The sequence below is a fragment of the Uranotaenia lowii genome, chromosome 2 (genome assembly GCF_029784155.1).
Source record: "Uranotaenia lowii strain MFRU-FL chromosome 2, ASM2978415v1, whole genome shotgun sequence".
NCBI lineage: Eukaryota > Metazoa > Arthropoda > Insecta > Diptera > Culicidae > Uranotaenia > Uranotaenia lowii.
Window position 1 is genome coordinate 314,415,543 of NC_073692.1, and position 15,058 is coordinate 314,430,600.

Genomic DNA, 15,058 nt, shown 5'->3' on the forward strand with positions numbered 1-15,058 from the left:
TATTTATATCGAGAAATATGTCATAAAGAATTATAAAAATAATCATGTTTTTTGGGCTTTCTACTTAGTGATTTTAGTTTTTGATTTAATATTCTCGAATTTGTATCTCTATCTCTTTTTTGAAATTATGTTTTTATTTGTCGTCAAATATTTTCCAGCCTTCTTAAAAATCAATTCCCGTCACCGTCTCAATCAGCCGTTCAAATTTATGACCGAAACAGCTCACGGGCGACGTTTAAAACGCGTTTACAAATTTTACAGCATCGAAACAACGAAGAAAAAAAACCATTCGGTATCTGAATTATTACTTAATTTTGAATCCGAGCACAGCAAATCGGCGGAACGAGGCCGCATAAAATAACAATCAATCTTGTTTGCATCCAATTACGGGGCGGGTGCAAAACGTTTATGGCCGCCATCATATTCCCGGGGAATCTCGTTCGTTTCCGTTATGTTCTGTTGCGATCCATTTTGTTTGGAGGTCACCGATTCATGGAACCACAACAACGAGGAGATGGGTCACGTATGTGTATGTATTATGTTGGTTTGGCAGCAGGCAAATTCGATGAGATCCTTTGGAACAAACAGAGAAAAACGCCTTGCTGGGGAATATTTTGAGGGTGCTACCATGAAGTGGGAATAGTCCGTTAGGGTCGAGCCCATTCTCGTGGGAGTAAATCATGATAATAGAAGGACTTACGGTTATTTTGGGGATTTTTCGTTAAATTAACAATCGATAACCGAAAACGAACGAAAAAAGTATCAAAAAAAAAAGTTATCTACCTTATTGATTACATTTATTGAAATAACAGATATATGTGTATTTCCGCCCAAAATGTTTTTCTAAGTGGTATTCAGACACTATGATTTACAATAGAGATGTATCGAATATTCGGTCAACCGAATATTCTGCGCCGAATACCGCCGAAAAACCGTTAAATTTTCGGCCGAATACGCCGAATAGGCCGAATATCTACTACAGCCTTGTAAAATTTTTCAAATGACTTAGGATAAATTATAAAATATTCAAAAGAAATGTTGTAAAAGCTACAAAATCATTAAAAACTTATGGTTTCAGCAAAACATCTAAGGTGTATCCACGTATCTTTCACTGTAGATCGTACAGGAGAATGCTGACAAGTATCGCTTTATACTTTGATTATGGTATATTCCAGATTTTCTGGATATATTCAAGCTTGCCCATAAATCCAGTAAAGATTTTTGATAAGTCAATTCTGGCTGGGATGTCCAGCCAGTCATCTAATTCTAAATCAAAGAAGCAAATTCAAATAGCTTGGCACCTGTTTCGACATGTTTTGTCCCAGATTTCACAGGAAAGCAATCTCTTTAGGGATAAACGCCCTAGAAGCGACTAGTTATCTAATGTCTTTTCAGTTATTGGTGACATTTTGAAAATCAGAAAGACCCCTACTTAAAAAATATCTCATAATATATCATTCGATAATATCATCTGGTTGAAAATAATCGACTAACAAACATGAGGGGCATTAATATGGGAGAAATTAAAAGCATTGAAATAATAGCTGAAGTTTTTTTTATTGAAAACTCAATAGAATATTCGACCGAATTTTCGTTTGGCCGAATAGTTGAAAAGGTCAATATTCAGTATTCGGCCGATCGCCGCATACCACTATTCGGTACATCTCTAATTTACAATGTGTTGCCTTTAAAAGGTCATTCTATAAACAGAACTTGAAAAATTTAAAAAGCAACTAATCTAACCGAAAACTTCAGCAAAGGCACAAAAAATCATCTGACCAAAGCAAAAAGCTAATTGCTCTACGCTCCACTGAAAGCTCTAATTAAACTGGACGTTACTGGCAATGCCAATGGCCAAACTTATAGGCAAGCAACCATCGAGAGGAATGGGCAAAAAAAGTCAAACCAAACCAAAATTTAGAACCAGAAAGCCAACCGAACAGCATCGTATATCTTGCAATATTACGGATTATGGAACCGCACTAAACTGTCGTCATATCGTTTTTCGGGAAGCTTTCCCCAACCCTCCACTCAACTGAGGGACATGGGTTGGAATGGGAGTTTCCCGGGATTTTGGTTTGTTTCGAAATTCCTGAGTGTCCAAATTTGTCCGGTTTTACAGATGCTGGTGTTCCATAATGGCGAATTTTTGGTTCACCCAAGAGTGATTTTTGTTTTTTTTTTCTTTTTTGGATTTTCGAGTCTGCATATCGGCATCGAGTGTTTTGAGGCTTGTCCATCTGATACGGCTGTTAACCCATTGTAATATTTTCCATACTTATTTTCATTAATCACATTTTTAATTTGCAATTTACACTACAGCTTCAACAAATGAAGGTGGTTATAAATATTAATATGTATGTATTAATGTATAATATGCTAAATACAGATTAACACCTAAGTTCAATATCGAAAGCTCTGTCTCAAATACACGAAACTATCTTCTTGAAAAAATCAGTCTTAGGAAATATTTGAATTAGAAGTTTTTAAGTGTGTTTTTCCCACACCCAAAATAATTTTCACTTAAAAAATAAGTGACATCTGTAGTAAATTCTCACCATACGTAATTTCATTTGAATTTTAAGTGATGGGTCAAGTGAATTCACTTAAGTGGCCGGTCAAGTGAATTACACTATGACGTTCGAGTGAAATTTATCTGAGTTTCCAAGTAAGTTTCTAGTTAATTATCTCTCGCGTTTTTAAATAAAAGAACATTTATAAAACAGCACTACGATTTCAAATACTTACATTACGCCCGACTCCATAAATTTATGACGAAAGGAAAACTCCATCGTAATCCCAAGGCAGATCGGTTGCTGCGGATAGAGCGACTTTTAAATCTTCCCTGCTGCAAACCAATCTGTCCCTGTCCCGTTCAACCCACAAGCTGAAACATGATAACACCTTTAAACAACTTTTTCTTACATCACGTTTAACACAAACTACCGCCAAAATCGCCTATTAAAGAATTGGGAAAATCCAAATCCAGCATAAGCTTTAAACGCTGCTCTTTAGAATTTGCCATTTTGAACTCTGAAAATAAACACAATTACAACCCGACATTGACTTGAAATTCAAGTGATAGGGAAGTGAATATTTTTTTAACACTTCAAATTCAAGTGACGACTGAAGTGAATGTGGATGAATTCACTTGAAATTTAAGTGACTGCCAAGTGAAATGTATATGTCGCACTTGAATGGAAGAAAATAACTGGATCCTTGTTTTTAAGTGAAAAATCATTTGTATTTTAAGAGTGAATTTGGGTTCAGTGCATAGAAAGTATGGGGTAAAAACATAAAAAAAAACCTTCAATGTTTCAAAGATATCTGGAAAATTTGTCAAAAATCGTATTAGAAATCATCTTTATCCGTCACTGCGAATCATTTTGAAGCACGCGAACTAAAAAAGAAACAAGGTAATATTTCAGTAGAAGCAATTGCGTATAGTTAAGGCCGCCGCACAATAGCCCGTCGTGCGTCGCGTCGCGTCAGCGCTGCGTTGATATTTCATTTTGTGGATACCATTTTCTGTTTGGTTTGAGCTACTACAATGATGCGTCGCGTCAGTGAACACAAAGCTTGTTCTAAACAGCAGCGTTCTCCAGCGTCGACGTTTTGGTTTTGAAAATTTTCAAAATTCTATCGCGTCAGCAGGGTTTTGAATATACCTTTTTTATGTTTTTTGTCGTAGTTTTACATAGATAGAACCAAAAATCAAATAATCGTCATTTTTTCTTCTTGATTATACAAATGGGACGAAAAATGTATGGAAAATTTTAGACATATTAGTTTTCTGGAAAAAACAACTTACTTTAAAATTCTGATAAAAATTTAACGTTTTAAGAGCATCTGTGGATGGAAAAAAAAATTAACGTGGATTTCCTATTTTGCTTTTCGTTAAATTCCATATAACTGAAATTTTTTTAACAATTTCATATAAAAAAATGAATTCAGAAATTCGATTAAAGGGTGATACGGTCTAAATTCGGTCAATATAAACTTGACGTATTTCTTTCAATTTTGCATTTAAAAAACCAGAACACCCCTCATTTTGAAGGTGTGTGTGTGTTGCTCCTATTTTGATTTTGGAATTCACTCTTCAGTTGTCAAAATGCCGTCCAAGGAAGAAGAGCAGCGTATCAAAATTATGGTCGCGCATCGCGAAAATCCGAGCTACTCGCACGCAAAGTTGGCAAAATCGCTAAAAGTTACCAAATCAACCGTTACAAATGTAAAGTGTTTGGGGGACGTTTGTCGACAGCCAGGAAGTCTGGATCGGGGGGAAAACGAAAACCGGAAGCCGCTGAGACGACAAAGAGAGTTGCCGGTAGTTTCAAGCGAAACCCTAACCTCTCTCTCCGAGATGCCGCAAATAAGCTGAATGTATCGTCTACAACCGTGCATCGAGCCAAAAAACGAGCCGGGCTATCGACTTACAAGAAGGTAGTCGAAACCTACGTCAAAGCCGACTACAAGCAGCTTCCGGGACAGGAGTTTTATACGGCAAAAGGAAGTGGAAAGGTAGGAGATATTTTCAAGCACATGAAACTGTCAAAGTTCGCGAAGAAATATTTGATTTGGCAAGCCATCTGTACCTGTGGCTCGAAAAGCAGCATTTTCATAGCTTCCGGGACTGTCAACCAAGAAATTTTCGTGAAAGAGTGCTTGAATAAACGTCTGCTGCCTTTCCTGAAGAAACACGATTGTTCCGTACTGTTTTGGCCGGATTTGGCATCTTGCCATTACGGTAAAAAGGTCATCGAGTGGTACGCCGCCAACAACGTGCAGGTGGTTCCCAAGGACAAGAACCCTCCCAACACGCCAGAGCTCCGCCCAATTGAGAAATACTGGGCTATTGACAAGCGGAACCTAAAGAAGACCAAAAAACTGCTAAGGACGAGCAGCAGTTCAAGGCAAACTGGTTTTCTGCGGCGAAGAAGGTGGACAAGGTGGCTGTACAAAATCTGATGGCAGGGGTTAAGCGTAAGGCCCGGCAATTCGGATTTGGAAAAGCGGAAGCCTAACTGAATATTTTTCCTGAATTTTATACTAATTAAACTTGAAAACAAAATTTAATTTGATTTTTTAAATAAACGATTTCACCGATTTACACGCGTTTTCCCTTGGCCAAATTTTGACCGTATCACCCTTTATAATAATTTTGTGGAAAATCGCAGCGCAAACATAATTACTTCACTAGAATTGGTATGCAATAACCTATGAAATAACCTTATTTTATGGCAAAAATATTCCCTACTTTTAAGTATGTGCAAAGTAAATTGAGACGTTAGAATAATTAGGCAAATGCAGATTGACAAAAACTTCAAAAGTATACCTACCTTTAAAAATTCGTCAAACAACTGTGCATCGTATTTTGAGACTTAAATGATAAAAAAAATGTATAAAATTACTTCAACTTTCTAATCCTCTGTTCAAAATTTTGTTGCAGTGACTGAAACAATTTTGATGAATAATCGATTGAAAAGAACGGTTTCACAACATTTTTTTCGCTTTTTTGAGACCATAATCTTGATAAAATAAAAAAAAATCCTTATGTGTCCGGGCCCGAGGAAAGCCACCCAACGTTCCAGTGATGGACTTGGACTATATGTTTGAAATATACCTTTTCCTTAAAACTATTGATCTTTGTCTATAATTCTTTTAATTTTCATATTTCCCTATCTATCTTCTTTTTTCTTTAAAAAAAAAGTGAACTAGATATAAGCACACAATTGTAATCAAACAAAACGAGGTTGGCTCCTTAAAGCCTAAAGGTATGAGCCGTTTTCAATAAAGAATTTACAAAAAAAAACATCCTAATGTGTATGTCCAACATACAGTTCTTAACATCAGCTTTTTTAGGCACTAAGTCATTTTTTGAGGCAATTGATAAGTGCCCAGAAGCTTTTTTCCGAAGCATGTTTTGAAGATGTTTTTCTTCGACCTTGAATAACATAAAAACGAGTGGTTGTAGCTCAATATTGTCTTAGTATCATATTTGAGGTACCGTAAAACGGCGAAACATTGATCAGCGGGGTAATTTTGATCAACATGAAATTTTTCTACATAATCATCATGTGTGCATTTTCAAATGACACTTAAATATTTGTTGCACACCAGACCCGTGCGGAGAACACGTCCATGGGTGGGGAATATCGAATTTCAAATGTTGTTAGAAATAAGAACAATACCAAAAAAAGGACAATAAAACATGGAATGTCAAGTTTTATTATAAATATTGAAAAAACAAAGCAAATACTAACTTAGATTACGGTGCGCTTAAAATTATTTTGGAAAGTTGCTACTGCGAATCGTATTTTCGATTTTTTTTACAGATTAAATTAAAATCATGATCAATTGGAAAAAGATTATAATAATAAAAATTAGCGAATCTCTTTTAAATTTTCAAGCGAAGTTATAGTTTCAAATTTCAAGCTCTGAATATTTTTTCGCCGTACATTGGAATATTGAGCCCTGGAAAGGGCAAATGCAAGAAACTTAGTTTTTTCTCATTCAAAATTTCGATTTATATTCTTCCAAGAGGATGATGTTTCAGAAAACAAAAAAAAATGGATGATTAATGGAATTTCGGTGAAATGAGCCTTCTAATAGGAATCAAATGAAAGTAATGAAAATTATAGACGGAAAGATTAGATGAGCAAGCATGAAAGGTGTTGAAAATATGTCAACGGACATCGGCTCATTATGCAACTGACTTACCGACAGAGCCATATCACAAGCCCATTTCAAAATATTTTTTTTCTTTATTCACGACACTTTTATTTCAATACCATGGTAATGAAAATTTGTTCTCTTTTATTTATTTATTTATTCATTTGTTGGTTTTTTTATCTTTGAGGAAAGAATTTATGACATGTGATTAAAATGCTTCTTATAAAGTTATACTCTCTCATTTTCAATATCCACATTTCTTCTAATTTTCTATTTGACAAGAATTTTCATTATGTTGAAATGTACTTAGTTATGTTCTTTTAATATTCACCGATAAGGACGGTGACGGTAACAAACAAAACCACAGTGAATAAACTTTTCATAAATCAACATATTGTATGAAGATGAAAAAAATTAGTTTTCAACATTTGAAAAAGATTTTTTCTAATAAAAACGTCTTATCAAAATAATTCAAGAGATAGCATTTTGGTGTCTCTGATTTAATGATTGATTTAGTGGTTTTTGGTGCGCTGAACTCGAATTTTCAACTAGATTTTGTTTATTACCTCTCGTTTTGATGATATGGATTTTTAAAATGAAACAATTTTGAGTGAAATCAATCATTGATAACTGATGAACTTACAAGTTAACATGAAAAAAAAACTGATTCTGAATTTGTTTATTATACTTTATTCAGTTAAGGAATAATACTTTTATGATGATGAATGATCTAAAAAAAATTACAATTTTTTATAATTCTGAAAGACAAGTACTTCTGAAATAACTTAAGAAAGATTTTAAAATCAAAGATTTATTTCATTAATTTTTTTTTTTTGCTGAAGTCTGAAAAACGATTTAGTTTCTGCTTTGAGAGGTATCTTAAATTCAGTGTAGTCATTACTTCTTTAAACATTCCTTAAAAGTCTATTATTTTACAGAATTGGAAACAGTAAACAAACTGAAAACTTTAATAATTTTTTTTTCACAGAAGAATTACTTGCGTTCTTGGGGAAAGGAATGTGATATGAACCTTTATTTCGAGTTTTAATTGTAATGTTTAAAAGTTTTGTCAGAAAAGTGCAGAATTTTCTTAAATAATTTTTAACCTATTTGAAAATAATTTGGGGCACCAACAAAAATCAAAATTAGCTCTTCAATTCTTTTCATATAAAAAAATAAAATTCTGTGACCATGTGAATTTATAAATAACCCTTTTGAATGTGGAGTTGAACATTTAGATAAAAAACAGAGGCTGAAATTGGGTTCTTGAAAAAATATTTCATATCAGCATGAAATTTGTAATGATTCAAACGATGTTTTATCATCAAAGTAATGGATGAACTTAATAACATACACTTACTTTCTCTACATACTTATTTTAATATCTTTTTAAACAACTTAAAAATCCTTTTACAAAACAATCTGCGAATCTTTAATACTCATTGCAAACAATTATTGATAAAAAGATAATTTTCGTCATTTGTGTATTGAGCAATTTAAAAATTATCAATGCAAGAACTCTTTAAAGAATCTTCCGATAAAAGTAATTTTACAAATGAAAAAATACACACATTTTTATAGGAGGAATTGTGAAAAAAATTCAATTTATCTACAATATTTTTCTTGAGTATCTATGTATCACCGCAAAACTCTAACCAAAATTTTAGTGATTCTCGTTTATTCTCGTTTTAGTGATTATCAATACCTTTGAAAATCCTAAATGCTTGAGAAATGAGAAAGTGTTAACAATTTCTTTGAATTTAAAACTGAATATTTTATTATTTTTCTGAAATACATTGCTGAATCGTGATTCGAAAAAACGAATCAATATAAACCCTTGTTTCGATTCTTCAATTTCTAAATATAAATTTAATTCTAGAACAAAATCATTAAAATCAAATTCTTAGGTATGCGGCTTCCGGAACTTTATTTGTTTTCTCTTGAATTTCAAGCTGTTATATATTTTAAAATTTATTGGAACTGAGTTAAAAGAAATAGTTACAAATTTGATAAGAATGATTTAGTAATAAACTGAAAAATACATTTTTGCTTCATGCACTCAATATTTTCAAACTTATTGTATAATTTGAAAAAAAAAAACGAATGAAGGGTTCATTTCTCATAGCTAATACTATTTTTCAATGAAAAGTCCTAATCAATTGCAATTGAAATAATGAAACTTTCAAATTAAGGGTGGATTTTCAACTTAAATTATTAAGCTGGATTTCTACTTAAAATTTTAATTATTATTGTGTGGATGAGCTGCAGTATCGGTGATATAATTGTTGTGAATTTGAAACTCTAGCCGTGTTGATCAAAAATTAGATAAATATATTGAGCGATTGCCTTATTCCCGAGAAAATAGTCGAGTGATGACGGGATATTATTATCACTGGTTTTATCTAACCAGGGAAAAATTAATACATAGGCAAGTTTTTGGAGCCTATGTTTTAAAACCTGATTTTGGAGGTATATTCGTGAACTCAATTGTTATCGGATTTTGTTAATCACCTCTAATTTAAGAAGTTGTATAAAAAAACAAATTTTGTCAGCAAATTGGAATTAAACACTGTGCCTTAACAAAAGTAGCTTGGCGAAAATCGGTCTAGGGAATTGCAAGTTACAACTTTTTTAGTTATACCAAATTTTTCCAATTTTAAGAATTTAAGAAATTAATGAATTCTTTTATAAATAATCACCCCCACGGAGGTCAAAATTTTGAAAATTCGATCACACCGATCACCCCCCTATAGGACCGCACCTGATTGTACATTAGACTGCCCCAAATGACCCGACTTTTGAAAAAGTTATACGCTGCAGGCTAAAATTGGTCCTGGGCCTAGTACAAGACTTCATGCCAAATTTGGGCCAGATCGGACCACGGGAAGGGGTCGCTCAACTAGCCTGAAGTTTGTATGGGATTTTGAGACATTTTGTTCGAGAGGAACATGAAAAACCAGTTTTTCGTCAATAACTTTTGTCTCCCTCGACCGACTTCTTTCAAAAACGGGTTTTCTTAAAGCCTAAATTATGACAAATATTTCATCTGAAGGTTGCATTTCAATTAAAGTTAAGATAAAAAAGTTATTAAGCTTCAAAAATTGGTTAACTTTTTTAAGGGAGATATTCATCACTTTTTTAATGAGGCGAATAAAGTCCGACCAGAACACTCAATGTGAAATGCATGCCGTTTCGTCAAATAATGACCGATTTTAACCATTGTTGTTGTGCTCGATTGCACTTTTTAATGTTTTTCTGATATTTGAATTTGGATGATATTCACTTGATAGTTCGGAAAGAAGTATGGGCGGAAAAATGCTTGACAATTTAAATAAATTGCATAACCACAGGGGCTTAGGAACATGACTTGACGATTTATGATGCCAATCAAAAGATAAATTTAAATTAAAAGATGTTTAGAGTGTTTTTTATTACAAAAAATAATGAGATTGGCACGTGAAGTTATTCAAAATCTTTTTTTATCCATAGAGTAATTAACAAAGTTCAAATTATACACAACATCGTAGCAATTGCTTCTTTTCGAAGCATTCACGGTAACAGAGTTTTCAAATAAATTTCTTTGAAACGTAATGCGTACTTAATGTAGAAAGAAGAAATTTCAAACTTAAACACAATTCATTCTAAACCGAATAAAACACTTTATTTTTATTTATTTTATTTTATTTACATAGTATACCGTCTCACGACATAACTTGACGAACATAATTCCTAAAGTTCACTCGGTCCATGGCAACCGTTCTCCAATTTCTCGGGCACCCCACGTTCGCCAGATCACGCTCCACTTGGTCTAACCATCTCGCTCGTTGCGCCCCCGCTCGTCTTGTTCCTACCGGATTCGTAGCGAACACCTGTTTTGCAGGACAGTCGTCCGGCATTCTAGCAACATGTCCTGCCCAGCGTATCCGGCCAGCTTTCACCACCTTCTGGATACTGGGTTCTCCGTAGAGTCGCGCGAGCTCGTGGTTCATCCTTCGCCTCCACACTCCGTTCTCCTGTACGCCGCCAAAGATGGTTCTTAACACTCGTCGCTCGAATACCCCGAGTGTACGCAGGTCCTCCTCGGGCAATATCCATGTCTCGTGCCCGTAGAGAACAACCGGTCTAATAAGCGTCATATACAGGTTACACTTCGTGCGAGGGCAAAGTCTTCTCGACCGCAGTTGCTTGTGGAGTCCATAGTAGGCACGACTTCCGCTGATAATTCGCCTCCGGATCTCACGGCTGGTGTCATTGTCTGCGGTCACCAGTGAGCCGAGATAGACAAAGTCTTCGACTATCTCCAGCTCGTCGCCGTCGATCGTGACCTTGTTATTACTGGACAAGCGGGTTCGGTCGGTCTCGGATCCGCAGGCCAGCATGTACTTCGTCTTGGACGTATTAATCATCAACCCAATCCTTCCTGCTTCGCGTTTCAGTTTGCGGTAGATCTCCTCCACCGCCGCAGATGATCTGCCGACTATATCAATGTCATCGGCAAAGCAGATAAGTTGACTGGATCTGTTGAAAATCGTGCCCCGCATTTCGCCCACCGCTCGTCGAATAACACCTTCTAGCGCCACGTTGAACATCATGCAGGATAGACCATCACCTTGTCGAAGCCCCCTGCGCGATTCGAATGAACTCGACAATTCACCCGAAATCCGCACACAGCACTGCGTTCCATCCATCGTCGCCTTGATCAGTCTGATTAGCTTCCCGGAAAAGCCGTTCTCGTCCATGATTTTCCATAGCTCGTTACGGTCGATCGTGTCGTATGCGGCTTTGAAGTCGATGAATAGATGATGCGTAGGGACTTGGTGTTCACGGCATTTTTGGAGGATTTGCCGTAATGTGAATATCTGGTCCGTCGTAGACCGTCCCTCCATGAAGCCGGCCACTTTGTTGAAATCAATTAATAATATTAACCTTCATTCTGTATCAAAAGAAAGCTACAGTTAATATAATAAAAACGTGAGAAAAATATAAAAGGACCTTTTTATCAAAAAATTATCATTTCATTGGCATCATTAAGCGTTGGTCCATGTGTTTTTCGATCTAAAAAATGTTGGCGGTTGGTTCTGAGAATAACAACGATTCTGAATAGATTTTTTGAGAAAAAAAAGATTCTGAGTTAGGTAGAAAAGATGAAACATAAACCCCGCCCAAAGGCGGATATATGTACAATAGACTGCCCCAAATTTGTGTGGGAAATTTAAAACCTGTGCAATATTATGCGCTTTAGGTTAAAATTGATTCTAGTCCTAGTACAAGATCTCATGCCAAATTTGGGACAGATCGAATTACGGCAAGGGGTCGCTCAACGAGACTGAAGTTTGTATGGCATTTTGAGACATTTTGCTCGGAAGAAACATGAAAAACCTGTTTTTCATCAATAACTTTGGTTTCCATTGGCCGATTTCTTTCAAAAACGGTTTTTCTTAAATGATGGTATTTATCACTGTTGATGAGTTGGGCCGGTCGAACATATTGACGCCTCATTAACAGTAATGAATACCACCGTAGAAAGTTAGCCTATTTTTGAAGTCTCATAACTTTTTTTTCCAAACTCTTATCGAAATGCAGTCTTCGGATGAAATATTTTTCATAATTTAGGCTTTAAGAAAAATCGTTTTTGGAAGAAATCGACCGACGGGAACCAAAGTTATTGATGAAAAACTGTTTTTTTTATTGACATCACAAATCGTCCAGTCATGTTCCTAAGCCCCTGTGGTTATGCAATTTATTTAAATTGTCAAGCATTTTTCCGCCCTTACTTCTTTTCGAACTATCAAGTGAATATCATCCAAACTCAAATATTAGAAAAACATTAAAAAGTGAAATCGAGCGCAACAACAATGGTTAAAATCGGCCATTATTTGACGAAACGGCATGCATTTCACATTGAGTGTTCTGGTCGGACTTTATTCGCCTCATTAAAAAAGTGATGAATATCTCCCTTAAAAAAGTTAACCAATTTTTGAAGCTTAATAACTTTTTTATCTTAACTTTAATTGAAATGCAACCTTCAGATGAAATATTTGTCATAATTTAGGCTTTAAGAAAACCCGTTTTTGAAAGAAGTCGGTCGAGGGAGACAAAAGTTATTGACGAAAAACTGGTTTTTCATGTTCCTCTCGAACAAAATGTCTCAAAATCCCATACAAACTTCAGGCTCGTTGAGCGACCCCTTCCCGTGGTCCGATCTGGCCCAAATTTGGCATGAGATCTTGTACTAGGCCCAGGACCAATTTTAGCCTGCAGCGTATAACATTTTACAGGTTTTAAATTTCCCATACAAATTTGGGGCAGTCTATTGTACATCTTTCGATTTTAATTCTTGTTCGGCCTTAAAACATTAAGTACCTCGATGGTTTTTATTTTGAACCGTGAAGAAATCTAAACCAAGAAACACCGAAATTCAGCATTGTATATCTTAGAATTCACTGAACCAAAAGTCATGAATTCAATATCTTTGAACCACCGAAAGTGTTGAGCTCAATTTTGTAGAGTTTCATGATTAATTTTATATCTTTTGAGTTTGTTCCGAACTGCCTAAGCAATTGATAAACTAGCATTTGTAAATATTATGAAAGTGTTTTGTATTCTTTATGATCAAGAAAACTCGTTGAAACCGTCAAAATAGAGACTGATCAATGTTACCCCAAAGCATCAAATTCTAAACTAAGATGAAATCGATTTTTCAATCAAATTTAAAGTAGTCTAATAAATTTCTGCAACCATGTTTTATGTTCATAAAAGTCCAGTAGTGGTTTTAAAAATATGAAACATGCCACATTCCCCTTATCAGAAAAAATAATCGAAAAATATTGAAAAAAAAGTGATCAATCTTACCCCGGATTACGGTACGTTATAAGAATCTATAAATTGTGAACAATTTGTACGGTACACCCATAGAAGAGGTTGCAAAAATCCAATGCCTATTTAGCAAATCTCTGTGCCGATAATGCGCTGAAATGTGCACTGTGCCGAAGATGATATGTTTGAAAAACCGTAACTGGCATAAGGACTCGGCTCCCAACTAAAATGATGCATGACCACTACATTGAAGCGAAACAAGAAAAAAATGTATGGGATTTCGTTCCTATTGGATAATTCATCCCAGAAACAAGAAAATAAAAATATAAACTACAGTGCCCGTAGGGAGAGTCGAACTCAGATCATCAGCTGTATCATCTTGCCAGTCCGACATCCTAACCAGTGTACTATTTGAGCTTCATGCAGGACGAGGGATATTTGTCATAGGGTTTCTGCCACCGAACAATCACAAAAAATCGCACAACGGTGGCTTCCCGGCGTTTGGCCGCCTTTCAAGGTATAAGGGTATATACGAACGATAGTATTGGCGAAAAATTGGCCTCAGCCATAACCTCAAATCTTGATTCGCTGGTGGCCTCACCAGTGATGCTAGGTGCGTTTCTAGTATCAGTATTTGCTAGTCATAATATTTCTGAATTGATCAAAGTGTTTAACTATCAACAGCTAAACGTTTGAATTCATTACGGGTCATCCCTAAATGGATAGATATGCAATCTTTTGCAAATGTATTTTCAAGGTTAAATCAAACCATCTGAAATATATTTTCATGTACTGCTTGGTAGATAAAAAAAAGAATTGTTTGCAACTTCTAAACGAATGCAAAATCATTCACAGTTACAAACAAGTAAATTAGTCTATGTAGACTTTGAAAATAATCGCCTACATGCTCTGATTATTTTAAACATATCCACATTATTCGCTACATCATTTAAGAATGCGATACAGACAGTTGTTATTTCGTTCAGACAAATGATGCGTTGAATTCCACATTCGAATAGAAATCTACGGGAAAGTTGCAAATTCTTAGACTCATGAAAAGATTTTTCAACAACAATGCAGTTAACAAAAAATAAAATCATTTTCTAAATATCAATGCACTTGGCAACCCTTAACACCCAAAAAAATCAAAACACGAACACTGATGTTCGCTTTTCCACAGGACGAATTTATCGATATTAGTTCCGTGAAATCGCGTTTATCGTGCGCCCTTCTCAAAAATCGATTCTGTTCTCCCATGGTTTGAGGTTAGGGCTGAGGCCCCCTGCTAAGGTGGTGTTCGTGTAGAACTGTCAATATATCCTAATAGTCCTTTGTCTTGCGATGGTGACGGGAAAGGGAACGGGAGTGAAGGCAAAGGGAAACCCATTGAATGAGAACTGTGCTTTGCTTACTGCCTGATATTACATACACACGCTACATATACACAGCTGCTAAAGCCGGGCAGCTTGGCCGCTGGTTGTTTGCCGGTGAATTAAAGGAATGTTTTTGTTGTTGCTTTTGCTACATACACACGCACAGCTTAGCCGTGTTGTTTGCCGACAGATTGAAT